A 23,503-nucleotide genomic window follows, 5' to 3' on the forward strand; every position below is an offset into this window, starting at 1 on the left:
TTTTTTTTGTTTTTTTTTTTTTAAAGATTTTATTTATTTATTTGAGAGAGAGAATGAGATAGAGAAAGCATGAGAGGGGGGAGGGTTAGAGGGAGAAGCAGGCTCCTCGCCGAGCAGGGAGCCCGATGCGGGACTCGATCCAGGGACTCCAGGATCATGACCTGAGCCGAAGGCAGTCGCTTAACCAACTGAGCCACCCAGGTGCCCGATAACCCAGTTTTTAACCCCAGCGTCACCACTTTCTAGCTGTGAGAACATGGGTGACGTCGTTAATTTTGAGCTGAAGACAGAGATACCTCTGGAATAGGAAATGCATATGGACACAGTGAAGGGGACCTAAGTTAGACCATGTAAAGCATCTAAGCACAGTATCTGGGGCACAGAAGGCGAGCCACGCACATCGTCCTCCCTGTCCGGTGGGAGCCCCGATGCCACGCGAACCCCTTTTCTGTGAGAACACTCCGGCAGCGTTCCGGGCTTTCTCTCTGAAGCAGACAAGAAGGGATGGGCTGAGGATAAGCGGCACCTTGATCATCAGGCCCATGATTCTGCATCTACTGCTGCAGGGCAGCCCAAAGCTGAGGGTTCGTCCTCAGAAAGACAGTCCTGAAGATTTTGTTCCTCATGAAATAAAACTCACGTAACGAACTCCGATTTCTCGGACCCCAGAAGTAGCATGTAAGTCTGAAATCCAGGGAATTACAAAAATAGAACCAAATACCATATATCAAGGAAGTGTAAGTTTCCAGGGAGCTTTTACAAAACGTACAGACTAAGTGGGCCAGGGGCTGCCACCGCCGGAAGCAGACGAGCTCTAACAGGTGTGCGCACAAGGTAAGCAGGGCCGGCACCAAGGAACAGACAAGGGTGGAGATGAATGAGGGAAGCATGACCTTCTATACGGAAAGCTGCTCCAGGTACGGACCATGGTAGCCAGGGAGGAACAAGTGAACAGGCTCACCTACCAGGCAGCATCCATCACTGAATTTCCAAAAGATTAAAGAAAGGGTATAGGAGAAACTGCGTTCTGTTTGGAGGCAGAGAAACAGAAGGGTGCTATCATCCGCGACAGATAGCCAGGTGCAATGACTTCATCAGGAAAGAAGGGGCCCCGGGGACTGTCTTCTGTCTAGGATGCGGCAGGATTATTCTTCAAACACGGTCCCCTACAAGCGCTAGTCACGATGGACCCGGCACTATCTTACCTAATACTCGGGAACCAAAGGTGCAGTAAGTACCAGACCACAAAGAAGACATTTAGTCGCTCTTCAAAAGGCACTTATGTAACCAACACCTGAGCCGTGAAAAACTACACAGCAATAACTTAGCAAGACAGCAGGTGAATAATGTTTAACCCTGGTAATTGTGACTGTGGACGGCTATTTGTGTAACTAGGAGGTACCATAAAGAAATTATTTCTGTTTCATCAAGGCTTGAGGGGAAGAGAAGGTGGGAGCCCAGGGTAACATTCAACCTGAATGGCATTCACTTTGCACCGAACTCCTTGCTGGTCTATAAAACCTCTGGAACTTCAGCAAGGAGAAGGAAACATTCCCAGGAAGCCTGGCCAGGCGTATCGGCAAGTCGCGCCCTCACGGAGAATGTTCCTTCACCACTGGTGTGCATCTGTGTAATGAGTGAGACAGACAGAACACCAGACTTCTGTCAGAAAAACATCATTGGTGGAGACCATGCGATATTAAGTCAGCACGTGGACAGGCCAAGCATCGCCGACAGCCATCGGCCCTGACCAGGCCTCCGCCTTCCTTCAAGGCCAGCCTCAGAGCCTCAGACACGCAATTTCTTCCAACAGCATCAGAGGAACTCTATCATGTCCCAGCTGGTATTGCCAGATGTCTCCAGCAAGGAGGAGGTAAAAGCAATTCAATTTCATCTTTCTTCAGAAACGTTTCACCTAGAGCAGATCCTATGTCTTTGCTACAGATAATACACTTAAGGCCACCTGGATTCCTCACTGGAAAAGCAAGACCTGTGGAAATTCAAACACTCAAGTGTATTCATTTTAAAGAATTAGTGTCAAAAACAGAAGGATAAGCGGGACCCTAAGATATGTATTTGCTAACTTTACTTTCCCATTGTCACAGTTACCATTTGGTCTTAACCAGCAAGGGATTTCACATGTGGGAAATTAATGAAGTGCATTCCACCGAGCATTATGTGGAAAAGAGTGACCCCAGGCCCAGTGAGTAATTCTTATTTCTCATTTATGATAATAAGGAATGAATCTGCTTATCTCAAAGTTCATTTGGCCCACTGGTGCTCAATACTACCCCCAGCCCCCAGGCACCATGAATGATACTTTGTCCTATAGGGCAGGACTCTGAGCTGGAGGTCAAGGTCTTTCACACTTGACTTGCTTACCTGAGAGTTCTACAAGCTGGGAGAAGGATGGAGTCAATATTGTGTGGGAACAAAGACGCCCTCCGAGAGGATACCTTTGCTGCTGGTAAAGCTGATAAAACCTGAATATAGCCAAACCATTCTGAGGGTTGGCTGGAACAGGGGCTATCCCTTCAAACTGGCATCTTGTTCTACAAGATCTTTTGACCTTGCATTTCTATCCCCTCATTGTTTTTGTGTGTTCCAGAGTCCTCCTGCCCCCAGGCTCTCCCACTCACTGCCTTAGATCTTGCCGTCATCATGTCAGGTTCTAAAAAAATCACTCAAGGGGCACTTGGGTAGCTCAGTCAGTTAAGCATGTGATTCTTGATTTCGGCTCAAGTCATGATCTCAGGGTTGTGGGACTGAACCCCGTGTCAGGCTCCACGCTGAGCATGGAGCCTGCTTAAGATTCTCTCTCTCCTTCTGCCCCTCCCCTGCTTGCTTGCTCTCTCTCTAAAAAAAATAATAATAAAAATAAATAAAAACAAAAGAATCATTCAAGAAGCAGAATCCAGACTCCTTGCTCAGGCTGTGAGGCTCAGCATAATCCAGCCCTACCTCATTCCTCTAGGCTCCTCAGCAGATACCCAACTGGCCTACGCGTGGTCACCCACACCCAGCCTGCCCTTTGCCCATGCCACCTTCTCTGCCTGGAGTACTTTCCCCTCTCTGATTACTTATTCATAGTAGCTCCTAAATAAACATTCTTCCAAGTGAATGAATTTAAAACCTACCCATTTTCAAGGCTCAGTTCAAATTTTAAGGTAAACACAAATCCTTTCCTGACCACCACAGTTTGAAGGCATCACTCCATTGTCTGAATTTCAAGTGTCATTTATATAATCTACAAGTTATATTTAGTTCCTACATGGGGCAGACAGATCCCAAGGCCCTAACCGGATTAGACATTGCCCTGCCCTCGCAGAGCACAGTAGAGCATCGGGGAAAGTTATAAACATAATTACCCAACAATGGCATACGTGTTGGAATATTTATTTTTTTTATTTTTATTTTTTTAAAAGATTTTATTTATTTATTCATGAGAGACAGAGAGAGAGAGAGAGAGAGGCAGAGGAAGAAGCAGGCTCCAAGGAGCAGGGAGCCCGATGCGGGACTCGATCCCAGGACCCTGAGATCATGACCTGAGCCGAAGGCAGACGCTTAACCATCTGAGCCACCCAGGCGCCCAGGTGTTGGAATATTTAAAAGAAAATGTCTTGCTATTGTTAAACATATTTATTGAGCTTCTACTAAGCGCCAAGCACCAGCCTAGGTACCTTTCAGGAGTTCACATTTAATCTTAATGGTCCATTCCACAAGTGGAAAAAAAAAAAAAAAAGATTCTGAAAGGTTAAGTTGGTTTCCCATGGCTATTTGGATAAGCCACAGAGCCTGGATTCAAACCCACTTGAGTCTAGGCTCTTTTCACCATCTCCCCAGCCTCCCAACCGTGAGGTGTATGCTGTGTGAGGGGCACAAGTAGTTAGACTGGAAGGAGGAAGGCAGCCCAGGAAAAAGGAAGAGCACAGGTGTGTTCAGGAATGGTGAATGGTTCTGAAAGCCCGGAGAAGAGGTATATGTGGAAAGGGAGAAGCCGTTCAGGTGAGACTGGCAAGTACCTTAGGCTCAGTCCTACAGATCACAGGAGAGCTCCAGTGTTTATGTCACATGAGGCTTAGAGCCTCAGAAGCTGGAGGCCACCTCAGACCAAGAGCAAACCCTGCAGAGCTGCCATCAAGTTGCCTCGCGGCAACCCTTCCTATTTATCAAAACTCCTTGCCACTGCCTGGGCCCCTTCCTTCCCTGGGGTCATGCCCATTGCAAAGCTGTCTGAAGATCATCAAACAAGGACGCCTGGGTGGCTCAGATGGTTGAGTGTCTGCCTTCGGTTCACGTCATGAACTCCAGGTCCTGGGATGAGTCCCAGGTCAGGCTCCCTGCTCAGGGGGTGTCTGCTTCTCCCTCCCTCTCCCTCTCCCCTTGCCCCTGCCTCTCCCTCTGCCCCTGCCCCTGCCTCTGCCCCTGCTTGTGCTCTCTCTGTCTCTCTCAAATGAATAAAATCTTAAAAAAAAAAAAAAAAAGATCATCATAACAGTAGCACCGACAGTGTGCGAGGCCCTCCGTGCCTTCTCCCACCTAGTCCTCCGGACACTACAATGAGGAGCTATTGTGCTCGTCTGATGGACGAGGACACAGAGTCTCAGAGAAGAAGAATGTGTCTGCTTGCAGTGCAGCTTCCCAGTGTCAATGTCCATGCTCTTCATCACTTAACAACGAGATTAAGAAATCATGAAGCAGGGTGCCTGGGTGGCTCAGTTGGTTAAGCGACTGCCTTCGGCTCAGGTCATGATCCTGGAGTCCCGGGATCGAGTCCCACATCGGGCTCCCTGCTCGGCAGGGAGTCTGCTTCTCCCTCTGACCCTCCTCCCTCTCATGCTCTCTGTCTCTCATTCTCTCTGTCTCAAATAAATAAAAATTTAAAAAAAAAAAAAATCTTTAAAAAAAAAGAAATCGTGAAGCAGTCCCTCACAAAATGCCAAGGACAGGAGTTGCCGAGATCCTGAAGAAACACGTCTAGTTGAACTTGCTACTCTCATCAAACGCCTATGCAACGAATATGAAAATCATTTAACCAAGATGTGACCAGAGATGTGCATCCCTACATGATCCAACCCAGGACCTCAGATGATCTGAGAATATGAGTTCTTAAGCACCTGCTCCTTAAGAATAGTTTATCAAAACACCCTGATTCTATTCTTGCAGCTCACTCCCTGCCACACTAACTTCCACTTAGCTAAATATCTAAGCGTCTACTCTATGCCAGGTGCCGTCCTAAGAGGTGGGATTATAGCAGGTAACACGAAAGACGTGATCCCTGCTCTCCTGAAGCCTGACGTCTGGCAAGGATGACAAGTAAAAAGTACACGAGAGGACTTCTGGTGACAAAGGCTATGAACAAGGAGACACGGTGGTGGGATGGGGGGGGGAGGCTGGCTTGGAAAGCCCTTCCTGGGAAGGTAACATTTGGATTCATACCCAAATGATGAGAAGGAGCCAGCCTTCCAAGCTGCAGGATAGTAAGTTCCTCATACTTAGAGCTCCACCTTAGACTTGGTGGGCTGAAGAGGACGTTAGCCGTGATCTAGTCCCAACTCCTGATTTATAGGTGAGTCTAGAGAGGCTCATTGAGATGAAAACACCAGGACAAGGTGCCCCAACTGACTGCAAGCCTGTTTCTTCCCACAGAGCCTTTGGACACACACACTGGAAATGTACGTACCTTACATTTGTGCTTTTAATCCCCTCAAACACGTCCTATTTATAATTTTATTTTCAGTACAGCCCCGGGGAAAGAGAGGCCCTCGCTGATAGATGGTGAAATTGGAGCTCCAGTTGGCTGACTTGTCTAATGGTGGGTCATTAACAACCAAACCACAGCGTGCCGCGGGCCCTGTGCACCCCAGTCCCGTGTCCCTTCCCCTGGAGGAGCAGATGTCTAGCTAGCGGTTTATGAACACAAGACATCATTACCAGCAACTTCATAGTTTATGGTGCAGAGAACATACAAAAGAGTCCAAAATAAGAACAAATTACTTAGTCATAACACACAAACTCAAAGTCCCTGAGTTATTTGCTGCAGGAAAAACATGTGACTACAGGTGACTAGACACCCAGCTCCCATGACTTCTGCCTACAGGACTGAGAGCAAGCCCCTCGGTGCAACACTGCAGGGACAGCTGAGGAGGAAGGAGGCAGCCCAGCCCAGAGGTCTCCTTGGCTGGAGAGCCCATATATGAAGTCACATTTAAGTCCCTTAGACTCTTCTGCTTAGGAAGTGGCCAGTGGTTCCCAAACCTGGCTGCACACCAGAATCCTCTGGAATGTTAAAGAAACAAAGATTTTCAGACCCACACAAGACCCAAAGAATTATACACTCCAAAGGGTAGAGCCTGGGGCAGTTGCTTTAAAACTCAGCCAGCCTAGAAACTCACTGGTTTTTCCTCATTTCTTAGTGCTATGACGTGATGAAAAGAGGAGATGCCTGTTTTTATTATCCAGTGGGAACGTTAAGTTAGGTTTTATCTTTGAAGGGCTGCTTCCAGAAGAAAATCTCTAATACACAAAGCCCTTGCCTAGTAGGGAGCTCCGAGGAGTATCCCCCTGGTGACCTGTGAGGTCTGTTGTCACGCCCCCTTTTGGCTGCACACCAAACCCCCAGGCAAACCTGGGAAAGTTTTTTCTGAGGTTTACCAATTCCTTTGTGAAGCAGACCCTAAGCTGCAAGGGTCAGGCATCCCAAGCAGAGAGAACCTCAGAGTATGGACAATACACCCCCACCACCACCCCAAAAGGGCCCTGGCTCCTTCCCCATAAGCCTCCCTTCTGCCCTGGACAGGCAGCCACTGCTTGGAAAAGGAGAAGGGAAAAGAAAGAAGGTGTTTCAGGCCGGGGTGGCTGGTGCCCTCAGTCAGGGGGACCGAGTGAGCTCTTACCTGGATCTGGGAAGAAGAAAAGCTGGTCCGTTCACCAGGGAATTCTCTCTCTGCTGGTGAGCTCTAGTCTTGGAACTCACTGGACTTTGAACAAAGATTGATTTAAAAGCTGATGTATTTAACAGGGACCTGTGGTCTGAGTTCAAGTGACCTCTGCCCTGCTTCCTGCCGGCTGGTGGGCCCTGAGCAGCCCAGTGCTGGCGCCTGCCTAACCCCCACGCAGCGACGCTGCCGCTGGCCCGCACCTCCCAGAGAAGAGGGGGGAGAGAAGGGAAGGGGCAGTGGGGGGAGGGGACGGGAGGGAAGGGGGAGGAGGCACCTCTGCCTTCCTCACTTCTCTCCCTTGGCAAATGCCTTGGTCACACCAACCAACAATCCATGCTTGAGGAGCCTCCACCGTGCCCCATCCCAGGGTCGGGGCTGCGGGTCACCACCTGAGCATCCTCCTGCACTGAGGCCTCCCTGGGGAGCAGGAATGTCCGCGACCCCCTACCTAGTAGAAGGCCTGCGGGCCAACAAGCCACAGCAGAATGGAGCAGAGCCCCTCAGGCACCCTCCTTCCTCCCCTGGGAGTTTTTACCCACCTGCAAAACCCCTGCTCTTATTTCCCAGACTCCCCTCCTCTTCTTACGTGCTCTCTCCTCGCCCCCTTTTCTCACCTGAGGGTGCTCTGTCTCTATTCTCCAACTTATCGACACTTGTTTTCCCCTTCCAGCCACTCAGAACCTCTCAGGCAAGCCCAGCAGGGGAAGGTGGCAGGCATTTCCACAAGCTCCCCAGCATGGCTGCCTGGGCAGTGGGGAGGGGCCCCAGCCGCCCCAGAGCACTAGCTCATCCCTATCAGCAGCACCCACACAGGTAGACCCAGAGCTAGGCTTCTGACTGACTGGATCCTCAGCCCACACTGGAAATCAAGAATTGGCTCTAGGCAGTAAGGCAAAGCAAACCCCAAGCTGAGGACGGGTGACCTCACTCTCCTCCACCCATGCTGGAATGGCTACTGATCTTGGCTGGGCTTTGGCTTTTCCCAAGAAAGGCATGGCCCAAGCCAGAGGGGAAGTGGTCAGAAATGACAAACATCTGAGCAGCTAACTCAAATCAGGTCATGTCCACCTGGATTGCCATGCCCCCTGGGCCTGCTGTGTATCTTCCTAAATGGCCGGGGAGAATGGAAAAATCTTGATTCAAGATTAGAATACCTGTGTTCAGATGCTGACTCCGCCAATTCCTGGGTGTTTGATCTAGAGTAATTCATTTCTAACTCTGAGTCTCACTTACCTTCATCATCTGCAAATAGTTGTTATTATATTGTTTTTAGAGGGTTGTTGTTTGTTTGTTTTTTTTATATTGAGTCAAAAGGTCTCTCACTTCTGCCCATAAATCCTCATAGTTCCCTCTGGAGCTACTCTAAGTCTACTCTAGTCTACATAGTAGCCCTTCAGGTATATGAAGGCTGTTATAGCCTCCATAAGCCTTCTTTTCTCTGGGATTCAATGAACGCCCCTTTATTCCCCAAGGTGATCTGCCTAGGCCATGACTTACTGGCTTCTCCCCCAGGGCCCCAATTTGTCAATGTCTCTTAAAATCAAGGGTCTAAAGGGGAAACATTAAGGTGAGGGAATTGTTCTGTATCTTGTTCTATATCTTGAATGTGGGGGTGGCTATGCAATTGTCTAAAATTACCAAATTTCATTAATCTATACACGTAAACAGGTGAATCACACTGTATATAAAAGATACCTTAATTGCTAAGAAGCCTAAGTCAGTAATATTTATTCTTGACACTTCTAAAATTTAAAAAGTTGGGTGACAAAAATAAAATAAAATAAAGCCAGCCCTCACAGTGGAGCATATACTTATCAGGAGACTTCTCAGACTTGCCCTTCATCCCAGCACAGATGGACAAATAGCCATAAGCCTTGAGACTGGAAACAGAGAAGACCTCGAAATGCAGAGAAAGTGGGGCACTTTCGGTTGAGCATCGGACTCTTGATTTCAGCTCAGGTCCTGATCTCAGAGTCTTGGGATCAAGCCCCACGTTGGGCTCCATGCTCAGCGCAGAGTCTTCTTGAATTCTCTGTCTCTCCTTCTCCCTCTGACCCTCCCCGCTGCTCACACACACTCTCTCTCTACATAAATAAATAAAATCTTAAAAAAAAAAAAAAAAAGAAATGCAGAGAGAAAGTGTTGGTTCAAAATCAAATAGAAACAAGCATTTTTTTAAGTGACTAAACCCTTTTCCAATGGAATAAACGGAATGAGGTTTGCCCTCACTAAGCTCTCATGCCTATGAATGGATCTGATCTGATTAATGCAAAGCAGAGTCAGTCTTTTTATTGATTGCTTAGATCTAGAAAATTAATGAGAAGAGCAAATAACATTATCTATTATGTGCCTAGTAAGCATTTATATCCCTTATTCTGTTTAACCCTCAGCACAACCCTTTAGGCCAATATCTCCATTTAACAGATAAGAAAAGCCTAGACTCACCCGGTCGGTTATCCTGCCTAAGATCACTTGGTGCAGAGGAACTAAGGAGCCTGTCTGTGGGTGTTGTTGTACCTCTGTGATAAGGCCCCCAGCCATCCAGGGAAGGAATGTGCTCTCCTTCTCTAGGGGTATTCAAGCAGAGGCTGATGGCTCTGTATCTGGTAGATCCTAAATACCATGGATCTAGACAACTCTGCCATGAGGGTGTGTGCTATAAGCCGTGTGTGTGTGTGTGTGTGTGTGTGTGTAGAAGGCCATGTAGGTAAGAGTTATGAGCACGGGCTTCGGCATCAAACAGATGCTGTATTGAATCCTAACTCTGCCATTAATAGTTTGGATAGTTTTGTATTTTTTTACTGTGAGCTCAAGTTTGGGCTTTATCTACGGGAGCCCTTGGCAGCCTGGGTGGAGGGTTTGCTTTTGTTTTTGTGAGGCAGAACCTCTCCATACCCCTAGAATGATGAAGAAAGGCGCTAACAACAGGGCCCATTTATGTTTGTTACTTGCCTTCGTGTTTCTAGATCATGCAAATAATTCACATCAGATACAACCCCAGCCCCTTCTTAGAACTCTTTTTTTGAGGGGGGGAGGGGCAGAGGGAGAGGAAGAGAGAGAGAATCTTAAGCAGGCTCCATGCCCAGCACAGAGCCCAAAGCGGGGCTCGATCTCATGACCCTAAGATCATGACCCTGAGACAATGACCTGAGCCAAAGTCAAGAGTCGGATGATTAACTGACTGAGACATCCAAGTGCCCCAACCCGAGCCCCTTCTAAAGGCAAATCTATGGTTGAGAATTCACAAGAGGAAATTCTTTTTTCTTCCCAGAGTCCAGGCCAAGATAGATGGTTTCCCTGATCGGTTTTTGCCGTTCTGTGTTTTCCATAAATAGATCCCTCTTCATCATACTTTTATATTATGTTTATTAATTATTTTCTGTCCCTCCCCCACCACAGTATAAATTCCCCAGGGGCAGGATTTGTATTTGTCACTGCATCCCAAGTGCCTGAAATAGAAGCCTAAATTATAGCAAGCTTTCAAAAAATGAAATTGAGCAAAGGAGTGAAAAGATGCATCTCGTTTTGCCAGCTTGGTTTTTATCCGGCCCTTTCACTAAGAACGTAGACTTTTGAGGGTCTCAGCTCTGTCCAGGGTCTCAGTTCCTAGGTCTTCTCTCCTATCCCAAAGTGACCCTGTGAGAACAAACCGCTTGCTTACTGTTTTTTCAGCTTCCTCTTCACTTCTGGACCTTAGAGATTTCTTTCCTTTCTTGCAAGCTTACCTATCTACTGAAAAGTATTTGATATATTTTAACCAGCAGTTCTATGGACTTTGTAGAGGGAGGATTTTCAGGTTATCTAGTCTGCCATGTTTCCAGAAATGGTTCTGCCACTTAGCAGTTTTTTCTTCTCAAAGCTCCAGCTTTTTCTTCTGTAAAATATAGATAATATTAACAACTTCATAGGGTTTTTAGGAGACTTAAGTAAAAAGACATTTGTAGATCACCCAGAACCTGGTAAATGGGCAGCACATAATAACATTATTACTATTGTTTTTGCAAGTCATGCTCTCTTGATTTATGGGCACACATTGTACAGACGAGCTCATGTAAATAAACAGGCTAGGAGTACACCTTGGGCAAGTCAGGAGTTCAGGATGTTTGGGGGCATTATGGATGGCGTTCTTGCCGACCCAAGACACAGCATTCTGTGCAACTGATCAGAAACAGAAAACGACAAAGTCTTCCCAGTGCTTCCCAATACTTTTCCCACCATGTCACACAGAGAAGTTAATCGTTGTCTAGTTCACGAGGGTAAACAGATGAGGCTTTTCGGGACCCACCTGGGACCAGCTGCCCCAAACTCTCCCAGACTCTTCAAAGGTTAAAGGGATTGGTACTTTGCCACACTCATAGGAAACTATAGAACATTACTGAGAGCCCTTAAAGAAAACTTAAGTAAATGAAGATTATACCATACTCATGGACTGAAACTTCAACACTGTAAAGATGTTCATTCTCTCCAAACTGACCTACAGATTAATGTATTTCCCATCAAAGTCCCCACAGGGCATGTTTATTTGTTTGGTTGGGTTTTTTGGTGGAAGTTGACAAGCTAGTTCTGAAAAATAAGACTAAGGAAGCCCTCCTGGGTAGTAAGACAGTAGAGTGATGGCAAATACTACAAAACAGCATGGGAACCAGATGGACAAATGGGCCAACAGAATAGACTAGAAACCCCCCGTGCGCCTGGGTGGCTCAGATGGTTAAGCGACTGCCTTCGGCTCAGGTCATGATCCCAGGGTCCTGGGATGGAGCCCCGCGTCGGGCTCCCTGCTCAGCGGGAAGCCTGCTTCTCCCTCTCCCACTCCCCCTGCTTGTGTTCCTGCTCGCGCTGTCTCTGTCTCTGTCAAATAAATAAATAAAATCTTAAAAAAAAAAAAAAAGACTAGAAACCCCCCAAACAGACCAAAACAAATAAAAACAGTTGATTTATGACAAAGAACAGAGGGAAAGGTTGGTCTTTTTCAATAAATTATTCTGATGTATTCCTTCTGGTTCTGGTTTACTTCATTCAGTATCGTTGTGAGATACATGCATATTGCTCTGTGTAGCTAGAGTTCATTTGTTTTCATTCTGGGCTTCCACTTATGTAATGCCCCAAATATCAGGCAGAACTTTGGCACCACACACTATCCTGACTTTTGAGATGCCGGCAATGTTCTAGCTCTTGAGCTGAGTGGCGGTGAATAGGTATTTATGATTAAATACTGAGCTATGTGTTTTAGCTTTATGCGCTTTTCTCTATATACTTCACAATAAGGTTAAGAAATAAGAAATTTTAAAAGTTATGATATGTGTAAGGCATACTGGGGTAAACAGAAAAAGCTCTGCAAACCTGAAGGTGACCTACCCTGAGGGTTTCAGCTGCCTGGCCTGTCCAAAATTGGAAGGGATCAATATCTTGGCATTACCTCTGCACCTTGGTCAGGAATATTTGATCTCCCCACCTCAGGGTTGTTGTTTTGTTTTGCTTTGTTTTTTCACTATAGTAAAATACACAGAACATAAAATTTACCACTTTAACCATTTTTGAGTGTATTAAGTACATTCTCATTGTCATGCCGCCATCACCACTATCCATCTCCAGAACTTGCTCATCTTCCCAAACTAAAACTCCATACCCAGTAAACAACAAATGCTCATTTTCACCTGCTCCCAGGCCCTGGCAACCACCATTCTACTCTCTGTCTTTATGAATTTGATGACTGTAGTTATCTTACATAAGTGAAATCATACAGGATCTGTTCTATTGTGATTGGCTTATTTCAGTTAGCAAATGTCTTCAAGGTTCATCCATATTGTAGCATGGGTCAGAACTTCCGGCATCCTGATAATAGCCATCGTAATGGGTGTGAGGTGACATCTCATTTGAGTTGCATTCCTCTAAGGATTAATGCTGCTGAGCATCCTTTCATGTGCTTATTGATCTTTTGTATATCTTCTTTGGAGAAACGTCTGTTCAAGTCTTTTGCCCATTTTTTTAATCTGCTTGTTCGATTTTTTGTTGTTGACTTGTACTGCCTCAATTTTTTGGCTATGAAACAAAGACCCAGAGAGGTGAAGTGACTTAGCCAAGGTCACCCCTTGTAGGTTCTTAGCTACAACCCAATGCTTTTATTCCCAAGGCCAAGGCCCTTTTCTACCACACCAATCTGCCCGGCTCAGTACAAGATAACAGCCTCTAATCCTCACATTTGAGATCCACCCCTGGTATCCCCAAATTTTTACTCCAACTTCAGATCTGATTATCCCTGTCCTACCTTGTCTTTTTAATAGCTCATTAACTTGGAGCTTAGCATTTTCAGCTCCAGTGGGTTTCTGTCCCTGTCCTGAGTCAGTGTTTATGACAGTCCCCCCACCCCCGCTTTGACTCCCCATGTTACTCTGGCCTCATCCACCACCTGAAGAGGCAGTCTGTGTAGTCTGCATACCTGCGGAGGAATTTATTAGGCCAGAGTCCAGATGCAGAACTGAGATAAATGTTTTACAGCAGGTGCAAGGCCACTCTCCTCTGCGGCATTGCACGTTGGGGCCTCACAGGATTGCTGATCTGAACTTTCTCATTTTTCTCAGCAACCAGGTGGCAGGTCAGGGGAGGCATGAGGACCCCTAGAGAGCTGTGAATTATTAACACTTGCAAGCTGGCTGCAAATGATACTTTAGCAGTCATTCCCTCCCTCTTTCTTTTCCCAGCTGAGGGGGCAGAATACACACTACTTTTCCACTAAAAGGAAAACTGAGGTGCAGAACAAGAACAGGCCTGGGTTCCTGCCTGAACCAAAGTCTGGGTCCTCTCAGAGTAAGGATTTGGGTCTCCATCTGCCTCTTCCTGAGAAATACAGAAACAGAGGATCAGTAGTCCTTGTCCCCCCCAGAAGGACAAGCTTGGGAACAGGAGAACAGCAAGGAAAGTGCCAGGCATCTCAAGGTCATAGCCTCAGCCTGACTCTACCCCTCACAGAGAGACTGGGGATCAGCTTATCCAAGGAAGAAGGGCCAGTGAGAGAGAATCAAGACCAGGAGCAGCCTGGTGACCCCACGTCTGTGGCATGATAGAAAAGACACCCCTGCCTCAGTGGCTCAGTCAGTTAGGCGTCCGACTCTTGATTTTAGCTCAGGTCCTGATCTCCAGGTTGTGAGTTGAACCCCCTGTTGGGCTCCACACCAGGCAGGAGCCTCAGGGCGGAGCTCAGCGCTGGATTCACACAGCTGCCCTGAGGAGGTGAGAGGCAGAGGAGGCCGGGGCATCTGTAGCTGGAGGGCCATGTGCTGTGTGACTTCAGGGTCCAGGAGGCAGTGGGACCGTGAGTTGCAGTGTGAACTGTGTGTTCACACGGCACAGTGTGGATTTGTGGTAGTGCTGAGAGGACGCGCCACCCACAGGACAGACGGAGCTGCGACTGTAGCCATTTCTGCCATCAGGCTGCGTGGGCCCCGGGGAAACTCAGGCTACCTCTGTGCAGATCAGTGGGTGGAGCGTTCGGCCCGCTGAGCCAGCGGTCCTGCGGGCCTGGTCCCCTGTCAGCACAAGGCCTGGCCTGGCCGGTGTCCTCTATGACCAGGGAGAGACCAGACAGACTCTAGCGCACCATAGCGACCTGAGCAGATTCTCTCCGCCTTCTATTTACAAAGACAGAACTTGGGGCGCCTGGGTGGCTCCGTCGTTAAGGGTCTGTCTTCGCTCAGGTCATGGTCCCAGGGTCCTGGGATCGAGGCCCACATCGGCTCCCTGCTCCGCGGGGAGTCTGCTTCTCCCTCTCCCACTCCTCCTGCTTGTGCTCTCTCTCTCTCTCTCTGACAGATAAATAAACAAAATCCTTAAATAAAAATAAAAAGACAGAACTTCAGGTCAATATTCCTGGGGAACCATTCACTACAGACTGGAAGTTAGAATTGAAACCGAGAGACACATTCTTCCCAAGGCTTGTTCTGTCACCTTGATACTCAAACTCCTGCAGCTGCCACCCGATCTCCCTAGTAAAATGCCCTGACTCCCTGCTCATATATTACCAAGGACCCTGGGCAAGAGGCCAGTGGGGACAGTGGCTGGGGATGGGGACTGAAATGCCTACACAGCTTTGCTTTAGTGCCCTCTGGCCTGGAGGTTTGGTTTCCTTCCAGAGAACTGTTGGCTGCAGCCGAGGGGTCAGTTCACCTTCTCCAGGGGAGATGCTGGGTCTCCCACCAAGCCCCTGGAGCCAGGAGGGGCTGAGGCCAAGGCAGAGAAGGGTATAGATGCTTCAGCCTCTGACGTCCCTCCTCACAGCCACCTGGGCTCCTAACCGTCATACCAGTCATGAAACAGGTGTAAGCCCCAAGTCCGATCAAGGATCAGAGGTGCTCTCCCCAACAGCCCCACAAACTCACACAGAGTAAGAGCCTTGTGTGGATGCAACCAGGCAAGCTTCAGGGAGAATGTGACAGAATGACAGAATTTTCCCTCTGCGTGCAGATGTTCGCCTCTGGCATCCTCATTGCCTAAAAGCCCGATATGGTCAAGTGAAATGTGGAAATTAGTCACGAAAGCTAATGCGATCTTTGATTGCAGTGACTAGGCAAGGCTCTGACTGTGCTAGGCAAGTGGCCGGTCTGAGCCCCACACGTACTCGACGAGGGAATTTGACCAACTGGACTATGTTCAGAGAGGGTGACGAGACTGAAGGACATACTGACGCTGCACCATAAGGAATAGTTGAAGGAGCCGGGGACACTGAGCCCCGAAAGGAGAAATGTTAGCTGGTATGATGAACTTTCTTCAGAGACATGATGGACTTCCGTGTAGAAAAGGAAACTCGGTAATGACAATAACTAACGTTCATTGAGTACTTATTATGTGCCAAGTACCACGCTACCTGTTTTCCATACGTTTTCTCATTGAAATTAGCCATCAGTCCTATGACAAAAGTGCTGTTATCACGCTCATTCCACAGAGGAGGAAATTAAGAAAAGTCGAGTGACTTGCCCAAGGCCATCTCATAAACGGTGGAGTCAGAAGATGAACCTTGCAGTCTGATTCCTGTGCCTGGGACTGAAGCACCATCCAGACTCGTGTTCTGTGTGGGGCCCTCAGCAGAATGGGAAGCGATGGCTGGAAGTTAACGGGAGGCAGATCTGAAGGCAACACGAGGAAGAATTTTTAAGCCGGAGGTGTTCAGACAGAATACTGGATGGGTACTCTGGGTGGTAACGAGCCACACACCACGAGAGAGATGAAAGCAGAGTCTGCACGAGGTATGGCATAGAGCAGTTTGCAAGGAGCAACTTGGCGACATCAGCAACGAGGAGCTTGTGAGGGACACAAACATGTGCTTGGACCCCCTGCAAACCTACTGAATCAGACACTCCAGGGCAGGGCCTAGCCATCTGCATTTTAACACTTGTCTGGTGACTTTAATACACACTCAAGTTTGACAATCACTGGCATAGAAATTTCTGCACCCTGCCAGCGACTGTACTAGACCTCACAATTCTACGGAAGTAAGATATGACTTAACAGCCAACCAGATCTTCTTTTAATGTTGAGCACTTACTAGTAATTCCCAGAACACAATGTATCAGTTGCTACATTGTGTAATTGGCCTTGGGTACCTTAGAGATCCAAAGGCTGACAGGATAAATATTTGGGAGGCTGTGGGCCAGGGGCTGCCCTGGAAGCCCCCCAACAAGAGGCAGCCTACACTCCAGTCGCTTCAGTTGCTTCACTGGTTTCCAAACAAGCCCGTCAAGTTATCCCTACACTTTGTTTGTTCCTATTGTTCCTACATCTGAAAAATGCTTACCCCTGCCTTTTGAAATCCTACCTTCTTTCAAAGTTCAATTCAAACATCACTTCGTCCACTAAAGTGCCCAACACTGTCTGTCACGGGGGCAGTCTCCATTTCCTCTCCCCCTCCTTCTCTTCTTCTGGGCTTTCTCTCACTTCTGTGGTGCTTACAGCACCGGGCACATTCTGCCTCAGCCTGCACCTTGGCCCTGACCACAAAGCGTGCTCTCCTTGAGAACAGGTCAGCTGGTGCGCAGTCATGTCAACCCCACAGGGCCTAAGACCCAATAACGTTCAGTGAGGAGGAAGCAGAAGCAGCATTTTAAGGGAATCACGTACGCAGGTGTTTGCACAGTGGGCAGATGCACCCTGACTGGTGAGAAGGAAGTCCTCTGCCATTCAGTTTCAAGCCTGAGGTCTTTGCAGAATTTTGAGGGTTTTGCAACAACCAGTGTGAACACACGTGTGTCTGCTGGTGCTCAAGGGGCCCCAACCTTGCAGATCCACAGTTTTGTTATCTTCGACTCCTCTTCCTTGTTGCATAGGCTCCGGCTGATGAAAAAGACTGAGGGGTGTCATGGCCAACCTTCTGGGTGTCCCACATAGACAAGTGTGAACAAATCTCCATCTCAAGGAACGGAGAAGTCATAAATCTGACCACTGTTGTAGGGACTGGGGTAGCAAACACCAGGCCCCATTCAGCAGCTCATGTCTGTGGGGCCAGGTGTCCTCTGGCTGTTGTGGACTGGTCCTGTACCCAGGATGATGGTGAGAGACCTGTAGATGGGAGGAGAGACTCCCCTCCCCCACCCCCCAGCAAATGCCCGTCGCTGGTTTCCATCCCCCAGGAATCCACACATTCTGTTGTGAAAGCTGAGCAGTTTAACAGAATAAGGAGATGGAGCTGATGCCTGGCTCACCTGATAACGCCACAAGGGCTTTGGTGGGGCCCTTGGCAGGACCTCAAACCCCAGAGCACTTTTCTGGTCTAAGGACCACAGAGAACTACAAACCAGGAAATCCCTGTCCACACATGGGTGAGTGACTCTAGATTTGTCATGAAAAATTTCCCCAACCCCCCTTCTTCTGACACCCCTTGGGCTCCTGGGTAGCCTGGCATTGGTTGGCAATCACGCTGGGTATTTGTTTCAGAACCATGGGGCTTCCCGTTGTGCTGGGTCCCCTCTGGTATGGGGCCTGGCCCAGCCTTGCAGAAGTTAGATCCCAAAGCTTCTCACTCTCAGACCGATGCTCTTTCCACCAAAGTGCACGCCACTAGAATTCAGGGGGGATCACTGCAATCTCCCCAGCCATCAGTGACCAAGGAGGAACAGAACAGAACAGAATGGAAATGGGTTGAGGGGGTCAGAGATGGGGAAACAAGGTCAACCATCCACCGGCTCATCCCTCTGTACAGGACCATTTGGGCTGTCCCCCTCTCCGTCTCCCATGGCCCCCCCAGTCCCCCTCACAGTCCCACCCTCCTCCCCCTTCAGCCTGGAGCTGCTCTCTACTCTGTCCTATCCTTTCTCTCAGGAAAAGATTTGATACCCTTCTTTATACTTGAGAGCACATGCTCTAGTCATTCTATCATCAGTCTTATCCTCGTTATGAATTACCAAGTGAAAAATCTTTGTCCCCCAAGGTGAAGAAAACAATTTCAAAGAGCGCTTTTTCTCAGCTCCCTCAGCAGATAGAGTCTGTCTCTAACACACACAAAAGGAAGAGGAAAAGGAGAAAGCAGCGGAGGATGAGGTGGAGAAGAAAAAAGTTCACGGTGGGGGTGGAGGAGAGAGAGAGGCAGGAAGACCCCTGATTGCTACAAAAACCCATGCTGTGGTTTTCAAGGACCATATATATACCAGTAATGAAGGTGTGAGCAATGACGGAAGTAGGAGACGACCAAAGAACAAGTCGGGGCTGAGAGCTCATTCAAAGTGCTTTCACCAGGGTCCCCAGGCTGAGAGCAAGAAAGAAGAACTTCTGTCCCGAGGTAATGAGGCCCACTGGGGAACTGGGGTCTGGGAGCTGGGATGGGACAGTTGACAGAACCACTCAGGTAAGGACAGGCTTCCAGTGAGGTCCCTGAGAACCCCTGATTTTTGCAATGCCCTTTACCCTCAGGACCCTAGAAAGAGAAGTGTTACTGTACCAGCCGGGCCCCCACACTCGCTCTTCCCCAGTAGGCTTCCAGGGATACAGGCCCCATTCGGACACTTACCTCAACTGGAAAAGAACGGTACTGTGTGTTCATGGGAGGGAAATCCAGGCAAGCTCCTTGAAGTAACATACCTGACCGAGCATAAATCTCTTATGCTGTTCTAAATCCTCCAGGCCACTTTCTTTGTTCAGTGTTGGTGGGGATGAATGACAAGGGTCATTCTTATCAGTAAAAAAAGAGATAGTCACCAGAGGAAAGTTACCAAGTGTTGGATCCACTCTCCTCTGGATCCCTCCAAGCCTGGCCTAGGATAAGCCACTGGGCTCCATGGAGCTTCAGGCATGTCCTGTGAGGCATCCCTGAGGGAAGTTTACAACCCAGATCTATGCTCTGGGGGTGATGCCAACAAGAGAGGCTTCGGGCCAACTGGCATATTTTGGCAGAGTAAACGGGAATTCCAGAATGAAAAGAATGGTTTAGAAATAGTTTTCCATGGGATGCCTGGGTGGTACAGTCAGTTGGGCGTCCGACTCTTGGTTGTGATCTTGGGGTCATGGGATCAGCCCATGTAGGCTCCACACTCATCGCAGTCTGCTTAAGACTCTCTCTCCCTCTCCTCCTGCCGCACCCCTCCACCCTCTCTCTCCCCCCGCCTCTCTAAAATGAATGGGTAAATCTTTAAAAAAAAGAAGAAGAAGTAGTAGTTTTCACTGGGGCACCTGGGTGGCTCAGTCCATTAAGCAACCAACTCTTGATCTCAGCTCAAGTCTTGATCTCAGGGTCATGAATTCAGGCCCCGCATTAAAAAAAAGAAGAAAGAGTTTTCCTCTAAGTTCCAGAGTTATGCACTTCAGTGGAAGACCTTTCATCTAAAAATCAGGAGATCTGGTTGCTTCAGTTTCCCTAGTTGCAAAACAAGGAGCCTATTCTGCAGGAGTTCTGCACTGGGGGTCCATTCATGGGATTCGTGAATCTGGGGAAAACCTATCTTTACTTCCACCAGTTTCTAGCTGAAAGTTAGCAAGCATTTGCTTCAATTATGAAGGTACGCAACAAACCACAATAGAATTTGCCATCAATAGAAATCAAAATATTTTCAAATCTCATTACAGTTGTTACAGGTTTCTCAAAATGTCACATACATTCATCACTACTATGAAGTTACGATAATCAGAGATGCTAGGAAGCACTTATACTTCTCTATCACATGTTCTAATGTTTAGACAACTGTTCTGATATAATTTGTTTTGTTATCCTTTTATTTTATTTTATTAATTTGTAAGTATTATTCTGAGAAGGGGATCCACAGGCTTCACCAGACAACCAAAGGTGCTTCTGGTGCATTATGCTAAGGTTGAGAAGCCGGGCTCTATGTGTCAAGGGGGTAAGAGCCGCAAGGCTGAGAAAGCAGGCAAGTGCTCCAAGGGCCTCCTGCAGCTAACTTCAATTTACTTACTAATCTTTCTACTTTCAGGAAGTTGGGGTTGTGGTGGTTGATGAAATCCCGTCTCTGGGTCTGGGGCATATTTTTCAGCTTGATGGGAGATCTGCAAATGGGTATCTGTAAACAAATATTTGTGAAGCTGATTGTTAGCCTTCCAGCTCCTCTGAGAGGTTAGATCTGGGCTTCAGTAGCAAAGAGAAGAGCGTCTTCCTTACAGTCTTGTACCCACCAGCAGTGGGTCCACACTCCGCAGAAAACGTCGGGCACAGATCCATGTGTCATTTAATTATCGCAACATTCATGGGAGGGAGCTTTAAACACAAGAGGAATGTGAGGCTGAGAAAGGTTGGTAACGTGCCCCAGATCGCATGAAGCTTGGATCTAAGTCTGAGACTCCAGGTGCCTCCTGCTTTATAAGGTCGGGGAGATGGCGGGTGTTCACCTCCAGAGGCACATCCTCAGAGTCCATAGGTTCCTGGGCACCCAACATAGTTCAGGGGCCCCGGGGAAGGCTGAGAGGTGACGATGCCAACCTAAGCTGGACCTTCATCCTTGCCGACTCCGGGGCTCGCCACGTTTTATGAGGAAGAGGAGACCTGTCTCTAGTTCATGGACCCAGAAAGTCCCCCCACTTCCCTCCCCAACACCTCTTCCTTCTATGGAGGGCCAGTTGCGCCTCTAGTACAAACTACGTCCTCGGGACCCACTAGACCGGATCTTGCACCGCCCACACCTCCAGCACTAGTTCAGGTTTTCCCCAGCTAGCCTGCACGCCCTAGCCCGCGCCCCCGCGGCTCACCGGCCATCTCCGGCTTCAACTAGAAGGCAGCGCCCTCTAGTGGTCATAATGCAGAAGCGGCTGTGCCTGCTCCACCAAGCCCTGCCTGCATCACACTGGGGTGCGTCTTCCTCCAGGCACCAAGGTCACCTACTCCAAGAGCATCCGTTCCCCAGGGCCCCCACCTGCCCCAGGCCTCCTGTATGGCCCACGATAAACTTACACGCTTTGCTCCAGCTCGGCCCTAGGCACCACGAAGCCCGGCCACTTGCATCAGCGCCTGTGAGCCTGCCCGCCACTCTGCAGCTCTTTGCTTGGAAGCAATCCCTACCCTGCTCCCTCCCATCCCGCTGCACCAGTCCCTCAGGGAACACGCCTCGAGAAGGGACATGACCTTCTCAACATCCTACAGCTAGCTAATGCACAGCCCGGGCTGGAAGACAAATCTCCCCAGCCCATTGCCCACCTTACCTCACCACATAGTCAGCAAACATCTGTCAAGACCCAACTGCACTCCCGTCCTGCAGCCTTTCCAGACCTCTCGTTCAGAATTTCTCCTTTCCTATTCCTTGGTATACTTTATGAACTTATTACTGTTAGCACAGCCCTCCTTGGATTGCAGCTGTTCCTGAATGGCTGGAGAGCTGTGAGAAGAGGCACAAAGGACATGACAGACCTGCATAACTTGGGAGTTACAATCCTAGCTCCTTCACTTAGAAGCTGTGATTTTAAGCTACTCACATGCCTCTCTAAGCTTCCATATGCTTAGTAAAAGTGACAAATTTTTAAATAACTAGAATAGCTGCGCTTTATAAGAACTAAACACAATTGTGGATGTGGATGTGTTTGGGATGTAAATTGCCGCAAATATGAGGAAGCATAAAACTAGTCATGGCTAACACTTACTGAGCCCTTACTCTATGCCAGCCACTATACTGGCATTCAACTGTGTAGTAGTTTACATGGGTTGCCTCTTTTAACCCAAAGAACAGCCCTGGGAAGAGAATATTATCACCACTTTACAGCTCAGTAAGCTGCTTTTCAGAGAGGGTCAGAAACTTGCCCAACATTATGCAGCTAGTTAGTGCCAAAGCCAGATTACAGACCAGTCCTTCTGACTAGAGGCTGCAAACAATCACTGAGAGAGTCGGCCTCTGTTTTAGTCACCTCTCTTGTGCTCTATGGTGCCTGACACATCATAGTTGTTCAGTCTTTGTCAAATATATCCATTTATTAAGGGCTGAGCATTGTTCCTGTCCCAGGAGCCTAAGAAACTTGCCTGTCACACAACTAGTAAGTTTTGAGATACAAGCAGTCTGGCTCCAGAGTCTATGCTTTTAAGCACAAACCTAGGCTAAATGAATAATTGCAATTCTTCTTTATCTTCCTTTTTGAGTTTACCTTTTTTAGTTAAATTCAATTAATTAGCATATAGTGTATTATTAGTTTCGGAGGTAGAGGTCAGTGATTCATCAGTCTAATACCCGGGGCTCATTATATCACGTGTCCTCCTTAATGCCCATCACCCTGTTACCCCATCCCCCCACTCACCTCCCTCCAGCAACCCTCAGTTTGTTTTCTATGATTAAGAGTCTCTTATGGTTTGTCTTCTTCTCTGATTTCATCTTGTTTTATTTTTCCTTCCCTTTCCTATGATCCTCTGTTTTGTTTCTTGAATTCCACATGAGTGAGATCATAAGATAGTTGTCTTTCTCTGATTGACTTATTTTGCTTAACATAATGCCCTCCATTTCTATCCATGTTGTTGCAAATGGCAAGATTTCACTTCTTTTTCTTCCTTTTCAAAGATAATACTTTGTAGCTAGACACAAAAGCATGTCACTGAAAGTTCAATGTTTTGTTTCAAGACTCAGCAGGACTTTCTGGTGGAGACATGGAACAGCATGAAAGTAGGACAACACAGGTCTCCTGGGTGGCTCAGTCGTTAAGCGTCTGGCTTCAGCTCAGGTCATGATCCCAGAGTCCTGGGATCGAGCCCCGCATCAGGCTCCCTGCTCTGCGGGAAGCCTGCTTCTCCCTCTCCCACTCCCTTTGCTTGTGTTCCTGCTCTCGCTGTGTCTCTCTCTGTCAAATAAATAAATAAAATCTTAAAAAAAAAAAAAAAGAGAGTGGGACAACACATAGGAGAGGGAACACGAGGTCAAGGCTAGGGCAGCAGCACTGGTGGCCAGACCCACTGGGAGATTTCATTAGGATTGTGACAAATTTAGGGGCGCCTGGGTGGCTCAGTTGGTTAAGCGTCTGCCTTCGGCTCAGGTCATGATCCCAGGGTCCTGCGATCGAGCCCCGCATCAGGCTCCCTGGGAGCCTGCTTCTCTCTCTGCCCCTCCCTCCTGCTCATTCTCTCTCTCTCTCTCTCTCTCTCGCAAAAATAAAAATACTTTTTAAAA

Source organism: Mirounga leonina, unplaced genomic scaffold (assembly GCF_011800145.1).
Source record: "Mirounga leonina isolate KUSES-001 unplaced genomic scaffold, KU_Mleo_1.0 Mir_493, whole genome shotgun sequence".
NCBI classification, from domain to species: domain Eukaryota; kingdom Metazoa; phylum Chordata; class Mammalia; order Carnivora; family Phocidae; genus Mirounga; species Mirounga leonina.